We start from the raw sequence: 12,621 nt of genomic DNA, 5'->3' as shown, positions 1-12,621 counted from the left end.
ACTACTACTACTACTACTACTACTACTACTACTACTACTACTACTACTACTGCTATTACTAATTTCTACTACTACTACTACTACTACTACTACTACTACTACTACTACTACTACTACTACTACTACTACAACATATTTTTTTCCCTTTTCGATTTTTGCTTGCTTCCTCTTCAAATCACAGATTTCATCCTCTGCCCGCCTCTTCTCCCCCTCCCCCACACGTCTCTGTTTTGCTCTCTTTGATAATACTGTGACCACACAACAACAGTGGCGACGGCAGCAAATAACCTATCCTCCGCCTTCGGACACGTTACATCAGTGCAAGTCTGGTCTACATCTATTAATTAACAATATTCAAATGACAAGATCAAAAGAATAAACTAATAGGTGACCGAACCAGCTAACACTTTCTATAACCTAATGCCAACGCCTATGTTAATTCGAAGCTATTTAGTCCCCCACTCTTCACCACTGACACCGGCACCCGCCGCCACCGATACCCGCCACCTCCGCGGCCCCCTCCTCTAGAAATGCTGCAATATCAGCATCATTAACATCGCCATACACAAATTCACCACCATTACTACAACAACGACGGTGATGATAATGATGATGATGAGGAGGAGGAGGAGGAGGAGGAGGAGGCGAGTGCAGGCGATCGTAGTCCTGATGCTGTTGGCGTTGCTGCTGCTTACTGTTGAAGATTATAATAATTGCGGCGGCGGCAGCGGTGGTCGTTGTTTGTGGTAGCGGCGTTGACTACGTTGACTGTGATGATGATGATGATGGTGGAGGTGGTGATGTGAATGAAGATGCCGATGGTGATGATGATGATGATGATGATGATGATGATGATGAATTGTAGCCTAGGAGATTTATATAGTGGATTTTAATCTACGATAGTGTTATTTTCCGCACCAACTCCTCATAACACCACCAGCAAGATGAAAGTCAATGTAATTACCACGGGGATTCAAACTGAAACCAATATCACAAGGTACCGCAAGGAATTATTCACTGGCAACCAATCTGAAATAATAATTTTAAGCACAGGTGAAAGCGTGGCTGCGTGGTAAGAGGTTTGCTTCCCAGCTTCATGGTTACGGTTTCAGTCCCACTGCGTGGCACCTTTCCTCAGTATCTTCTGCCATATCCTCGGACTAACCACAGCCTTGTCGGCGGATTTTGCAGATGGAAACTGATGTGTCTGTGAGTGAGAGTGAGTGTGTGTGTGTGTGCATGCATCCGGCTGTGCGATTGTGCGTAACAATTTTATCAGACCGATTCTGCAAACTCAATGAACTTTTGTCTCAAACTGTAAAATATATAATTGCTTTGTTAATGAGAACCTTAATTGAGTTGATTGTAAACATGATCATAATAATCTTTTCAACTATAGGCACAAGGCTTGACATTTTGTTGGAGGGGGATAGTGAATCACAAAGACCCCAATGCTAATTGGTTCTTAATGTATCGACCCCGAAAAGGACTTCGGCAGAATTTGAACTCAACATAAATGCTGCTAAGTTTTCCGCCTGGCGTGCTAATGATTCTGCCAGCTAGACGCCTAAAATTCTGAAATAATATTGGTTCCCAACTTTGACACAACCCCAGCTCCCCCGGGAACTGTGTCGACCCAAGTGCTTAACTGGCAATTATTTTCGTCGGCTCCGAAAGAACGAAACGCAAAGCCGACCTCTGCGGAATTTGAACACAGTACATGAAGACAGGCAGAAAGTAATTAACCCGGTATTTCTTAAATGCTGAAATGATTAACAAGGGCAACTCATAAATTCATTGAGTACAAGTAAGTAAGAGAAAGCATTTAATCCTCACCTGTACTCATTGTACGAACCACTATCCAATAATATGGATTCTTTCGATGTATAGTGTTATTTCCGCCAATTCATAGACATATACTCCGATAGGAATAAGAAAGAAAAAATCCTTTACTGGTTTCTGGTACCTGACATACGCACGAGGACATATCTATTTCAAGTTGAAAAAGAATCCGTGATTATGCCGACTTTACTACATGGTTCGGATTTTTTCTTGTTTTTCTTGTTTTTTATTGTCAATCCGGAAGGATGAAACGTAGAGTGGATATTGGTGGAATAGGAGAACGCATAATTTCAAAGGCAGAAAAAAAGCGTATACATACATTAAGAAGAAGAGGAAAAGATGAAAGCAGTGCACAGTCCTGAATTAAAGAAGTAGAAGAAAAACAAGAACGACAGAAAAGGGAAAATATAGGGAAAGAAATATATAACAACGAAATACAACGGCAATAGAAGAGATACTGTGATATAGAGGACACCTAAAAGAAAAGAGACTGCTAAACCACTAAGAATCGGGAGAATTCATTGATATGATGGTCGAGAATGGTTCTTTGGCACCAAGTCAAGTTGTACGTGAAAAATGAACTAAAAATGGATTTAGCTCTAATACCAATAAATGAAGAAGGTTTCTTGGGAGAAATATTGACAGAGAAGGCACTTCCAGGGATTGGAATGTGCAAAACAGCAATGACAGCAACTGAAGATATGTGGGTGGTTGTGTGGATTAAAAGACAAACAAAATAACTTAGAATGAAAAAGCAGAAACTGGACGGCATAAGTAAATTCAGTAAATCAGAAACGTGCAGATTTCTGGAAACGTTTAGCCCAAATTATTGAATGGGTCGCAAGCCATACCCGATTGGAAAAATGACGAGAAAATTATATTAATTAGGGAAATAAAAGAACAACCAATCTACAAGTAGAAAATCATTCCGTCCTATAGGTTAAAACGAACTGTAATCATATCAATGATGTAAAATATGTTTCCGAGCAAAAATCTAGATTTAATGATCAATTATGGATTACGGCAGACATTGAAGAAAATTGTTAAGGTAGAAGAGCATGAATATGGCGTGGATTAAGACTACGTGGCGTTTTTTTTTTTTTTTCTCTAGCGCTCTCCACTCGTTGCTTCAGCTAGGATAAATTAGCAACAGTAACAATCGGTTGATACGTTTTTCAGTCTGAAATCTATGCTGTGTTTATATTCCCATAAACTAGCGATTCGGCAAAAGATACCGATATAATAAGTACTAGGCTTACAAAGGATAAGTTCGCTGGACTAAACGCGATGCTCCAGCATCGCCGCAGTCAAATGACTAAAATAAGTAAAAGATTAAAAGAATAAACGAAAAATGTGTTTATTCATGTACGTATCATTTTATGTATCTATGTACGTATATACGTATATCGGTAAGTACGTCCGTCCGTTCATCAGTACGTCCATACGCATGTTTATGTATATGTATGTATGCAACTATTTATGTATGTATGTATATATGTATGTATGTATGTATGTATGTATGTATGTATGTATGTATGTATGTATGTACGTATGTCCATTCAGCGTAAAAATGTATGGCTGCTATATCAGCGTCAGTCTTTGTATAAATAGTTGCTATGATTACGCATGAAACCATTGGTACGACTTTAACATCGATTCTTTTATGAAAGAATATATATAAGTGCGTGTATGTGTGCGCGTGTGTGCGTGTGTGTGTGCGTGTTTGCTTGTTTGTTAGTTTATTTGTGTGAGTGTGTGTGTATGTGTGTGTACGAATAATGAACTCTTTACTCCTTTTTCTGACTGAGGTTAAGACATTTAGCAAACGCATTATACATGACTCGACTGGAGTACAGATGATATTGTCAAACAACCTCCAAAGTTAACGCTTCAAATGATTAACAAGTAGAAATACTGCTTCAAGGAAAATGTCCAAAGACAAGAACGAAGAGAAGACAACTAATTAAGTGCACTTACGTCATGGTAGATGAACAGAGATATGAAAATTACACCAAACGCAAACTTTTAAATGGTCATGAATTAATGAACTAGACAAAGTTCAACATCGGTAAATGAAAGAAGAGATTAACAAGGAATGTTATAGACGCATTAGTTTAATGATTAAGAGAAAATTTAATATAACAGCAAAAAATGGTTGTCATTAGTGCTCTACAGTTATGGTTGTAATATTCTGTACTTGTTTATAAGCTAGTTAGAAAATCTAGATACAAACAGGAACGGGTGTGTCTAGTAAACACAACCTCAACCTTGATAGATAACGATTGGGATTTCGAATGCAGAGAAGGTAGGAGATTCTTTAGGAAGACATCTTGTACACTAAAATGTATTTACTAACGATCAAGTAAAAGTAATACTTTCGGCCTAGTTTTACTTAATCTTTACTAAATATTACATACGACAGAACACAAAGGAAGTATTTAATAGTTCACTGCTAATGCTAAATCACACCATAGTGAAACGTCCAATTCGCTGCTATTTGAAGTCTCTGGGTGAGACTTGGAACAGCTCTCAAAAACAAAGCAGCAACAACAAATGTAATAATGATGAAACTAATTTCTGATTTAGTTACTGAAGTGTCGAGGGATGGATTCAATCGATACCATAGAAGAACGCCGGCGAGAGGATGAAATAAAAATTAAACTCGGCGGCTCGGCTGGATGTGAACGACTACAACAAAAGCAGCAGCAATGGCAGCAGCATTGGCAGCAGCAGTAGCAGTAGCAGTAGTAGTAGATGAAACAATGTTAGCCATAAAGCAAGAACAATAATGTCTGCCTTCAGAAAACAAGTTTAAAATCTGACGTAGAAAGATTATACTTACAGTGAATACAGGATGTTAGCTATAAAAAAAAGAAAATATTTACTGTCTTCAAGAAAGCTAACATAAAAAAGATAATGGCTGGAGTGAGTGAAGAATCGAGAATCAACAAATGAAATGGTATAAATTGTAAAATCTAATCTAAAACAAAAAGGGTGTTTCAGAAGGAATGCTAAAAACAATGGTAAGTGTCTATATAGCCAATACCTAAATATTATTGATTAGGATCGGAAATGCAAACATTCGCGACTTTGGCAGACTGCCACAGGACGGAAAACTGATTCTGAAGCGTGTTTGATTGCAGCAATGGATTTCATGCTTTTTATTTGTAACCACCAAAAGCAGACAAGGAAACAATCAGTTAAGTAACCGCAGAACATGGAGAGAACCTAGTAAGACACAGTTAACTTGCCGTCCTGTGCTTTCCAGCATAGAATTTCTCTACAGACATACCAGTATTGGAACTGGATATCCAACTGAAAAATGAATTGTCTGATTGCTGCATATTTCAATCAACGGAGACAAGTAAACCAAGCCTATCAACCGGAACCAATATTGTTATGAAATCTCCTTCCTAACAATATAAGAACGAGAATAAAGAAATGCTTCTTCATCGATGTAGCAATCAAAATTGACGACCAAATATTTCTAAATAAAATACCGAAGTTTTTTACAGGGAATAATTCATGAGAAAAAGAAAGAATCCAAATAATTATGTATCTACTAATTTTTAATACGTTCTGGTACATTCAAAAGAGCAGTGATCACATATTCTGGTTAGAATATGTCAGACTGTATTAAGAATGAATAGATACGTTACTTTTTGGAGTCTCACTGTTCTTCGTGTTTGGATTCTTGCTGTTCGTCATTTTAGCAGACATCAAAACGCAGAAGCAAATAATTTATTCACTGATTCCTTTTAAAAAGAGCTCGTCTTATCAGAGTCATCGTTTGGCAGGGGTAGTTTAAACGGAAGGAAAAATAGCAGGGTCGAGTTACTGTGCTATCTCAAAATCTCCTTACATCGGTGATTTGAGTGTGTTATGAAAAGCACATCGACTGATCGTTGGACGTGCTCTCCGATTGCACACACCCCAGCAACACGGAGGTGTAGCAGGTGATGCAGTAGAACAAATATTGAACAGCTATATAATAACAATAATAATAATAATAATAATAATAATAATAATAATAATAATAATAATAATAATATCCGTTATGGCTGTAACGAATTTTCCAAAAACGCAAGTGTCTAACGTATCGAAAACAGCATTGATTGCATTCAGGTAATTTTCTTAGTTTTAGTTTTTAATGATTTTCATTAAGCTTGGTAGAAGATAAAATTCCCTGAAGCCTATGAAATCATATGTTTTGATCTCCAGCTATATCTCCTTGGATTCTGGTTTCAAATACTGTTCTGCTTTACTTTTGCTCTTCTTTCTTCTGGAGTTGATATAACAATTACACTCAAATATCGGAGTTGATTCATTTAACGATGCTGTATCATGAAACTCGTCTATGCTACGGAAACATACTTTCAATGTCTCATAGTGGAAAACATCAGAATATTTGAAACTCGGATGAAAATCTTCCTCCGGTTTTTACTTCATCTCATTTATTTCTGTATTGAACTCCAAACAACTCAATTTTGTCTATTATTCATCCGGGCTTTGAATTCCCTTGAACCCCTGGATTGGATTAAATCTAATGTCCCTTGCCTCTACAAATTACGTAACTGAATTTTATGATGGGAATCTTTACTTTCATTAATAATTCTCAAGGGAGATTTTGTTTCTCTTTATGAAAGAAAAGACAATTACATGAAAATGGCGGAAACGGTTTCTTAATTAAGTTACTATTTAACCTAAGGGGATTAAGCATACAAATTTGGGGTTGAGGCAATTGCACACTCGACTCAATGAAAGTTTATTATTTGCATTGTGGTTGGCATCCATAACTATAATAAAATTTATATATAATGATAATTGATGAAGAGAGCTATGAATAATATATCAAGCTAGCAGTTAGTGGAGTCTGAAAGCCGGTTCTCAATTCTATGTTTTAAATGTATTTCACTTAAACTAACTTACAAATATTCTGGTGGGAAGCATGGATGCCACACAGATATTTATTGCTAGCGATATACTTGCAGACTAGACTAAACATGGGAGATATTAATAATACAAATAATTTGCGTCAAAGCTATAGGAGACTCGGAGAAAATCATTCTAAATGCATTGTATCATTTAATTGTTTGTCTCCGAGTAATTAGAGGCCAAAACATTTAAATTCTGACGTGGTCGATCTGTCTAATCTACGAATTCGATAAAATGTATTAATATTCAATCAGCGCTTTAATCAACTCATGCTGCTGATTTGTTACATAACTTCGGCAACAGATAAAACAAAACAGACATAGAGTTATTTCAAATTTTGGCACAAGGTCAGCTCTTGTTGGCGATTATCCAAGTCGATTTTATCGATCCCGGTGCTCAACTGGTGCTTATTTTATCGCCCGCAAAACGACTAAAGCTAAAGTCTTTCTCGGCGGCATTTGAATTCAAAATGTAAAATCGGAAGAAACGCTAAACATTTTTCTGGCGTGGTAAACCACAGCGATATATTAAGAGTTAAACTATAACCAAAGAGCTGCTAATGGTACTCAAAGCCTAGGAAATCATCTCTAGAAATTCTTCAAAGGAAACTCTGTAGTAAAAGATTCCCACGGTTCATAAAACTGACAAAGCTGCAATTGTCCTTGTAACTGAGACTTAGTATGAACGACGACCATTTGAAGTATAGCTAACCGTGTCCAATTCACCATTGACTAAATAGCTTTATCAAAGATTCACATATCCTTTCATTCTATTGTGACTTGAATAATAATGGTCTTAAATTTTCCGTGATCAAATCACTTTCTGATAATTAATTAAGGCAACCATTCCGTATATGCCCACGATTTGTCGATTTGTCGATTGTATAGCGTAAAGGTATATTAACTCCCTATATTGTTGAGCCTCAAAAACGATTGCTATATGAGAAACTATAAGGGAAAACTAAGATGAACCAGAGAAAAGTATGTCCCGGACGCTCAACCTAAGTAAAACAATTTCACATGAGTTTCACATTATTTGCTCCAGCTTATGGCAAAAGTGATTGTAATATTATTGAAAGTATCCCATGGTTCGATCAGTGTTCATTACAAAATTTCATTTTTGAACGCAGAAAATAACAGTGTTGCTTGTAGAAGTTGCGATTTATTATCCTCTGCTGCAAATGGTTGAGCCACTTCCTCCTCATGAGTGAGAAGGCTCTCGGTGCCAAAGGTAGCTGTTCAGACCAAGGGCGGTATAGAAGAGCTGGAGGTAGTTATCGCAAAGGAGAGTAGCCGGGGGACGAGGAGGAGTGACTTGTCTTCGTGTTTTCGATGTCTGATCGCTGCCTCTTCGTGTCTGTTATTTTCCATCTGGTCCGTTCTGGGTAGTAAATATAAGAATACGCTACGAGTATTTCTTTCTACTTTTTAAGAGATAAGGAGGTGATTTGAAATATATTTGGTTGATATTTACAGCATTTCAAGAGACAGTAAAATAATCCTTTGAGCAATAGATTTTGTGATTGGCACCTTTAAAGAATGTTGTAAGTTTTGCGGTGTGGTTTTATACTTACCATGTTTTATGGAAAGCGCTGTTTACGTTGTTGAGGAATTTGGGTAAGGTTCATAGGGCCGAGGGACCGATTCCTGAACCGCATGCTGTATTGTGTTGATTATTAACACGTCCAATTACACGCTTTTCAAGTTTACTCGGTTAAAAAATGGCACCTGCCTCTGCCTGGTGTTGGTAAACGTTATGTATATTGGCTATTTGCGGCTTTTGTTCTCAGTTCAAATTTCTCCGAGGTCAAATTTGTTTTCCATCCTTTCGACGTTGATTAAATAAATATCAGCCTGGTACTGGTGGGCGATGTACTTAAGCAACGCCCTCAACATTAAGACCTGCCAAAATTAGAAGCTATTATAACGCTATTATGTACAACCACAAACAAGCGTACCAGATGAAAAATGCGCACGAGATTTGAGAGTTTACAAATGATTAATGACTGTTTCGTTTCGATTATTGATTGGGTTTGCAGTTAAAAAGTCGGAGTTGTTAATCTATTTTCCAATATTTAATAAAATATTTCGACGATGTTGTTAGAATTGTGATATATTTATATTAAGTTCTCATGGTATAACTTTTATCATGTGAACGGAACGTTTACCTACTTTCCTTTACTTGTTTCAGTCATTAAAGTTCGGCCTTGCTGGGGCACCGCCTTGGACATTTTAGACTACTTAATCAACATCAAGCGTTTTCAATTGTGACACCCCGTAACTTAGTCTTCGTTCTCTTTTGCCGACGTGATAGGTCACGGAGACGTAAACAATTCAACACTGCTTGTCAAGCGGTGGCGGCGGACACGCACGCACACACAAATATATATATATATATATACATGTGTGTGTGTGTGTGAGTGTGTGTGTGTGTGTGTATGTGTGTGTGTGTGTGTGTGTGTGTGTGTGTGTATACAGAGCGAGAGAGAGAAAGAGAAATTGATAGATAAATAGATATAAATGTGTGTGTGCGCGTTCGAATGTGTATAAATTTATGTATGAATGTATGTATGTATGCATGTATGAATGCCTATATTAATCTCCTGTTTTTAGTCGTACTGGATTATAGTCGATCATCTCATGTATATATTTCAAAATTCTGATTTGTATGAAATTGATTTATTGATTTTTATGTGTTGACACACTAAAATGGAGGTATGTGTCATAAACATGGAGCACCGTTTCACAAACGATGTCAACATCATGACATAGGGGCGAACAGAAGTACAGACGCGTATAGATCTTTATGCGTTTGTGAGTGTGAATGAAGAATATATGTTTCTAAATGAATTTTGAGAATAAACAACCGGTTATTTACTAGTGAGTATGTGTTATTAAATGTTAAGTTATATTAATTATAAAATTGCTTTTGACAGAGCCTGCAGCATGTTCATCCGTTTTTGTTTGATCTTGACAAGGTGTTTTGACGAAACTCGAAACCCATAACACGTATGAATATTTGTGATGATCTATCAATGCATGTGTGCATGCGTGTATACGTTTATACATACATATATATATATATATACATATATATATATATATACATATATATATATATACATATATATATATATATATATATATATATATATATATATTCTCTCTCCTTGTGATCCAATGAAATACCCTTCTAAATTCTTCAATATAAACGACTGGGGGTTTACTGAAATTATGAACAAAAACAGAGAGGCTTTCCCCTCGGAATATACTTCCACGATACTGAATGTTATCATTGATAATACAATCACGCCGTGTCAGGTCATCTGGCACTTTGACTATGCTCCCTGGAACGAATGGGGGGCGGGGCCAAAGGCTTTTTTTCCGTTCAGTCACATTGCAGTCAGCTTCTTTCTATTACGCTACACTTCCGACATTACAATTTTTTTTTATCAACACTTGCTCGGTGTGTATGTATGTATGTATGTAGGTATGTATGCATGTATGTATGTATGTATGTATGTATGTATGTATGCATGCATGTATGTATGTATGTATGCATTATGTAGCTCTGTGTATGTATTTATGTACGCAGGTAGTATGTATGTATGTATGTATGTATGTACGTATATATATATATATATATATATATATATATATATATATATATATATATATATATATTTATATATATATATATAATTATGTCTTTATGTATATATGCATGTATTCATGTATCTACGGATGTATGTATGTATTGTTGCGTTGGTGGCAAGAATGGTAAAAAGTATAAGAGAAATTCTTTGATGAAATATTTTTAGTTGCGGTTTCGATGATGTTAATAGCTGTGCCATTCACACATCCATGTGTTCATTAATACCAATTCATATGAACATACGCACCCACGCATACACACACACACACACACACACACGCACACACATACACACACACTCACATATAAATAGTCTCAGAGGTAAACTGACGCATGCCTATATATGAATATATTTAAATATGTACGTTTATATATATATATATACATGCATGTATACATATACATACTTATATAGATATGTATATATATATATATATATATGTGTGTGTGTGTGTGTGTGTGTGTATATGTATGTATGTATGTATGTATGTATGTATGTATGTATGTATGTATGTATGTATGTATGAGCGTAAATTACTGTGTGAGAGGAGAGAATGCGTGTGTACACATGTGTCTATGCCTGATTAATACAAAACTATATGCATTAATACAAACATATAAACACACGTTATATTGGTTTGAATATTTGGTGTATTATCTCTTCCAATTTTTGCCTATGATTAAAATTTCAGACGATAAAACGAAATTAAATTGATATTAAATGTATCTCATAATGAGTCACACAAACCGATGGAGTTCGAGTATAATTGAGAAAAAAAAAAGAAAAAAGAGAAAAGGTATTAGTGTGTGTAAATTGGTAAAAGGAGTGGGGAAATGAAATATGCTTACTGGCCGGGAGATGGCAGCGTGGACGGTAGAGGCAGATGAGAGCGGAATCATGAAAACATATAGAACTTTATGGAGTCTGAAAACTCTCATAAACACACATGCTCTCACATTCCTACTCACTCAAACACTCCGATGTATATAGACATTTGTTGTGTCGGATTGTTTGTGAGTGTTGTGAAGTATGTGTAGTGATATATGCGTCTTGAAGTTATACATAAAGGAAGAAGCAGAAAGTCGATATATATTATATCGACTTTCGGGTTTCGAAACAACGCTAGTCTTTGCTATGCGTTTGCATTTTTCAATTTGTCTACGAAAAAGAAAAAAAAAATTAAAAAAAAAGGAAACTGAGAAACATAAGTTTATATAAGCAAGGAAGGTAACTGTCACTTCACAATTTCAACACCTCAACACTGAACCGTGTTATTTGTTTCTGCTATATATATAAAAGACCGGCAAGATACATATCTTATGGCCAGCAGATTACATCAATACCAGTGCTCAAATGGGGTTTTTTCCGATCACGAAAGCTGGAATGCAGCATCGACCTCAGTGGAATTTGATTTTTGATGGCGATGCCGGAGGAAATGCTACTAAGCCTTTTAGACAGATACTGACTCTTAATATTGGTTTCAAATTTTCACACAAGGCCAGGAATTTCGGAGAAGTATGTATGTCGATTACATCGAATCCAGTATTCAAATGGTACTGATTTTATCGAGCTCGGGATGATAAATGGCAAAGGATGAACCAAGGATCCTTTCCAAATAATATTCGATTACATTCTGATTATGCCAAGTGCTGCTACAGTCTCTGGTACTGAAACCGCCTTAAGATGCCACATATTTTCGATTTCAATGAACAAATTTTTATATTTTCTGAGCATGTCAGATTCTTTGCTGAGAAATTATGATAACAAGGAATACTCATGTCGATCAATACTTTAGTGTTTTGGTCTTTCAATGCAATATCCGGTTTATTAACTTTGAAGTTTTTATCAGTATATACTAGAATGTCACAAAGAATCGTTACATTTTCTTCCTCAGAATGGTGATTATACAACTTCTCAACAGTTTTGATTCTATAATGCCGGCATAGTAACCAGTGAGGATATTAGTCAAATCTGTCATGCTTTGATTTATACTCTATAGGTGCTAAATATTTGCACCCAAAGATTAGGTGATCCACATTTTCAACCTCATCATTCTAGAATCGGCATTCTGGATCTACTCCATTTTTATCACATTGGCTTCGTTGTTCCGGGTCATTAAGATGTAATATCTGTCTACTTGTATACTTCTATATATATATATATATATATATATATATATATATATATAT

Source organism: Octopus bimaculoides, chromosome 22 (genome assembly GCF_001194135.2).
Source record: "Octopus bimaculoides isolate UCB-OBI-ISO-001 chromosome 22, ASM119413v2, whole genome shotgun sequence".
Taxonomy (NCBI): domain Eukaryota; kingdom Metazoa; phylum Mollusca; class Cephalopoda; order Octopoda; family Octopodidae; genus Octopus; species Octopus bimaculoides.
The sequence above is the reverse complement of the archived record's forward strand: the minus strand, read 5'-3'. Positions refer to the sequence as shown.